Here is a 5,000-nt window from a genome sequence, read left to right as displayed (position 1 = left end):
GACAAATCACTCCACCAACTAAGAACGGCCATGCACCACCACCCATAGAATCAAGAAAGAGCTCTCGATCTGTCAATCCTCGCTATGTCTGAACCTGGTGAGTTTCCTCGTGTTGAGTCAAATTAAGCCGCAGGCTCCACTCCTGGCGGTGCCCTTCCGTCAATTCCTTTAAGTTTCAGTCTTGCGACCATACTCCCCCCGGAACCCAAAGCCTTTGATTTCTCACAAGGTGCCGAAGGAGTCGTACGATTGACGTCCTCCGATCCCTAGGCGGCATCATTTATGGTTGGAACTACGACGGTATCTAATCGTCTTCGAGCCTCCAACTTTCGTTCCTGATTAATGAAACATCCTTGGCAAATGCTTTCGCACGCGTTCGTCTTTCATAAATCCAAGAATTTCACCTCTGACAATTCAATACGAATGCCCCCGACTGTCCCTATTAATCATTACCTCGGTCCCCAAAACCAACAAAACAAGACCGAAAAGGTCCTCTTCCGTTATTCCATGCTAATCTATTCAAGCTTGACCGCCTGCTTTGAACACTCTAATTTACTCAAAGTAAAGGTCTCCAGTCGTCGGCACGCGCAATTAAGAGCACGCCGACTCCTCGAGAAGAAGACCGACTCGACCAGTGACACACCGTCAAGCGGACCGATCGAGTCGGCCTGAAATCCAACTACGAGCTTTTTAACTGCAACAACTTTAATATACGCTATTGGAGCTGGAATTACAGCGGCTGCTGGCACCAGACTTGCCCTCCAATTGTTCCTCGTTAACGGATTTAAATTGGACTCATTCCAATTACGAGACTTGAAAAAGCCCCGTATTGTTATTTATCGTCACTACCTCCCCGTGTCGGGATTGGGTAATTTGCGCGCCTGCTGTCTTCCTTGGATGTGGTAGCCGTTTCTCAGGCTCCCTCTCCGGAATCGAACCCTAATTCTCCGTCACCCGTTGCAACCATGGTAGGCCAATACCCTACCATCGAAAGTTGATAGGCAGAAACTTGAATGATCCGGCGCCGGTGCAAAGGCCGTGCGCTCCAAACAGTTACTATGAATCGTCCGAAACGGGACCGAAATCCCGATTGGTTTTGAATCTAATAAATACAACCCTTCCGCAAAAGTCGGGGATCGACGCATGTATTAGCTCTAGAATTACCACGGGTATCCAAGTGGTAAGAGACCATCAAATAAACTATAACTGATTTAATGATCCATTCGCAGTTTCGCCGTATAAGAACGCTTATACTTAGACATGCATGGCTTAATCTTTGAGACAAGCATATGACTACTGGCAGGATCAACCAGGTAACTGCCTTTCCGAAGCACAGTGTGCACCGTCGCTCGACGGACGATCCGGAGATCCGCCCGTCGTGCGAGGCAATCGCACCCATAACACAGTTTCTCTCGATCGTCGAAGATTCCTGATCGAACGACGCGAGATTCAAACACTTTCTGCCGCATTTTCTCTGACTATCCTGCCTCGAGACGACGGCGACGAGGCCTCCGTCTGCGATGCGCGATGACACGCTCCACTCGAGTGTGTGGTGCCGTGTCGCCAGATTGCCTGATATCATTTCACACAACCACGCGTATTCACGCGCCCCTTCAACTCACGATCAACAGACTCTCGTACTGCGCGACAATCGTAGCGATTGCACGCGGACAGCCTGAGACGCCTGCACTCTTTCCACTGTCTATCGGTACGGATTCGGAGCAGCGTCAGTATTACCACTGATCAAGACTGCTCGCGATCGGTACTGATACTCGGGTCTCGGATATCATTAATCGGTATTTCCATTTCCAGAGAGTAGTACCCCCTTACTATATGCCAAAAAAACGGGGTTTTGTCCTTAATGACTTCGACGCTACGGCGTGTAGGGCACTCGCTCGAAAATACGAATGCCATCCTCAAAAACACGTTTTCTGCATAGCAACAATACATCAATTTGTAATTGAATTTTTTCAACCAACCGGAAACGATTAATTTAATTACACCGCCGTTTTCGTCGAATAAACAGACCTCGATAGTTCCTTTTCAAAAAATTTTGGGAACGCCTACTATTGAGGAGCAAGTGTCTTCATACCCTGTCCGTTGCTAGGCTAGCCTACGCAATCTCCTCCCCTTTTGATGACGTTTTGGTGACGTCACTAACCACTAACAACTTAAACGCGACCACGTGTTATAGAGCAATATCGATTCTGACGTCACTAATGCGATTATTCACTACTGCCCCGCCTAGGAATTAGGCAACGCGTGCCAATGCCCTAATTAGTTCCGAAGTCGAAAACTCTACATTCTCTGTGCTCCGAATGCACTGAACTTGTCAGTCAATGCAATAGACTTTGATCTGTTCAAAAACTTTTGTCTCAGGAGCTATTTCAGCAAAGCTACAACGTTTTTTCTACTTTTTTCAACATTCCGGCGACCGTTTCTATGTCAATCGCTAGTCCAACATTCACTACTTCTGTTTACAAAGGCGATCGATATCCTAAGTTGTCTCGTCGTGCTCTAGTCGCGGTGACCTTGCATACACGCCTATTGGGCGTGGGACACCTCCACAAATGAACGCACGAGACGTCGACGCAGCGAGACTGCCAAATTATTGTTCGCTAAAACTCCACAACTCGTGGAAGGCAGTACAAAATGACAGCAACAAGACCTATCTATTGGAGTTGCCGTGAAGTCTATTCGCCCCTTCCTTTCTTGTCCGCAAGTAACCGCGACTTGCTATGCGCGATTGGCGCGAAACCGTAGCGCCTGGCGCGCCCACTGTTAAGTTGGACATAGGCTCCAGACGCGGTCAAAAAAATTCTCAGCATACCGGGACTTCAACTATGCAACACCAAGGATACTACCGCGCACTGCCTGCTGCTAACCTGTGCAGATTTAAATTTTCTAACATGTCTCGTTAATTTGATATTTCGCGACTTCTACTTTCTAATGAAGTTAAGAACGACTATTCTACTTCACAGAAGCAGCAAAGGCGTCTCGACGTGTTCTAGTCACGGTGACCTTGCATACACGCCTAGTAGGCGTGGGAAAAACATACTAATGAGCGCACGAGACGTCGACGCAGCGAGACTACCAAACTTTTTTTTGGCTAAAACTCCACTTCACAGCTCGTGGAAGGCAGTGCAAAATGACAGCAAGAATACCTATCTATTGGAGTTGCCGTTAAATCTATTCGCCCCTTCCTTTCTTGTCCGCAAGTAACCGCGACTTGCTATGCGCGCACACTCTGCTATTGGCGCGAAACCGTAGCGCCTGGCGCGCCAACTGTTAAGTTGGACATAGGCTCCAGACGCGGTCTACAAATTTCTCTGGATACCGGGACTCCAACTATGCAACATCAAGGATACTACCGCGCACTGCCTGCTGCTAACCTGCGCAGATTTAACTTTTCTAACCAGTCCCGTTTTTGCGATATTTCGCGAATTCTACCTTCTAATGAAGTTAAGAACGACTTCACAGAAGCAGCAAAGACGTGATGACCTTGCATACGCGCCTATTAGGCGTGGGACACCTCCACAAGTGAGCGCACGAGACGTCGACGCATCGAGACTACCAAACTTTTGTTTTTCTAAAACTCCACTCCACAGCTCGTGGTAATTAAGCAGTGCAAAATGAGAGCAAGAAGACCTATCTATTGGAGCTGCCGTGAAACCTCTTCGCCCGTTCATCTCTTGTCCGCGCAGGTAACCGCGACTTGCTATGCACGAACACTCTGCTATCGGCGCGAAACCGCAGCGCCTGGCGCGCCCAATCTGAGTTTGGACCTAAGGAGCTCCAGACCCGAGCTAAACAAAAAAATTCTCTGCATACCGGGACCTCAACTACGCAACACCAAGGATACTACCGCCCACTGCCTGCTGCTAACCTGCGCGGATTGACCTTAGTCGTGTTTTTGATTTTTTTGATTTTTGCCTTCTAGTAAAGCTACGAACAACTATTCTACTTGACGGGCACAGCGAAGAAACACTTCGTTTCAATATCACACTTCTTCGGAGCCTCTGTACAGTACGTATACGCGGGTCGTTCTGATTGCGATTGATTCTTACAAAACGCCTCGGCTAAATTTGGAGTCGTGAAAGTTGGATTAGAAGCCGTTCCGCATAGCAACGATTTCGTATCGAAGGCCACGAACGATCGAGACAGCGCGCTAGCTGCACGTAGACTACGTACCGTGACTGACAGTACCAGGGTACTCCTGGTACTCCACCATGCATCGCCAAGAAGCAAAGGAACGTTTTTGCGGATCGAATATTTGCGTCCTGTTGGCAAAGTTGTTGCGGTGTTAGAGCCGTTAGTCTGGTATTCGACAGAGAGCGCGCGCCGACGAGAGGCCACGCCCGCAGCGGGAATCGTTCTCCGCCTGTGGCGATCGCCACGAACTCGGAAGGAACGTTTTCTCGCGACATTGGTGCACTTGGTGTCTGGCTGTCTGCCGACTGATGTAAAAAGTGACGTTCCCGCGACGAAAGCAACATCAAATAGTGGGACTCTGAGGAGTTGCGCGGCACGCACCTACAGCTCGATCTGGTCAACTTATGAGTGCTGTGGAAGTCTAAATCAAAAAATCATCTTGATTTTTTGGTCATAAAGCTGAGTTTCTGTGAAAAAAACGTATCTCGCCTGGACAATCCGTAATACAAAATGAGCATGACTCACCTCATCAAGTTCATGTTTTCTTCTCTGCATGTGTGACTCAAAGACAAACTGTAAAGCCCTTGTACATGACCTGACCGTTCACTAAGAACGTTCTTTTATTACTATACTGTATATTTCTCTGGTCAAGATGTAAATTCCAAATGAAGCAGCTCTTTGTCTCTAAACAATAAATATTGATACAGAAAGATCAAAATATCAAGCGACTTTTACTCATTCGGTTGCTTCTTCAATGTTTCGTCAAGCCGCTGCTCGTGAAACTCACTGCATGACGCGTCCTAAACTGTATTGAATACATTATTATTAGAACCTCGTTTGATACAAAG

The 5,000-nt window shown here is 47.7% G+C and overlaps 1 long non-coding RNA gene and 1 other non-coding gene across 3 annotated transcripts in view; both read right to left on the bottom strand.

The window, feature by feature from the left end:
* The window catches only part of LOC136187880 (small subunit ribosomal RNA), a 1,808-nt gene extending 492 nt beyond the window's left edge, over positions 1–1,316 (bottom strand). The window contains exon 1 of the ribosomal RNA XR_010670017.1: positions 1–1,316. This exon is cut by the window's left edge and continues 492 nt beyond it. This is a non-coding gene — a ribosomal RNA (small subunit ribosomal RNA).
* Positions 1,317–4,572: 3,256 nt separating this feature from the next.
* LOC136187002 (uncharacterized) lies at positions 4,573–4,959 on the bottom strand. Of its 2 annotated transcripts, XR_010669814.1 has the most exons (3): positions 4,888–4,959; positions 4,678–4,836; positions 4,573–4,619 (listed from the first exon to the last, which is right to left on the bottom strand). It is a non-coding gene; the product is annotated as an uncharacterized lncRNA (long non-coding RNA). The 2 variants fall into 2 exon arrangements; XR_010669813.1 differs by having other exon boundaries at positions 4,573–4,836.
* Positions 4,960–5,000: the final 41 nt, after the last annotated feature.

The sequence above is a fragment of the Oscarella lobularis genome, chromosome 5 (genome assembly GCF_947507565.1).
Source record: "Oscarella lobularis chromosome 5, ooOscLobu1.1, whole genome shotgun sequence".
Taxonomy (NCBI): domain Eukaryota; kingdom Metazoa; phylum Porifera; class Homoscleromorpha; order Homosclerophorida; family Oscarellidae; genus Oscarella; species Oscarella lobularis.
Note: the sequence above shows the minus strand (reverse complement) of the source record. Positions and strands in the feature narration are given on the sequence as shown.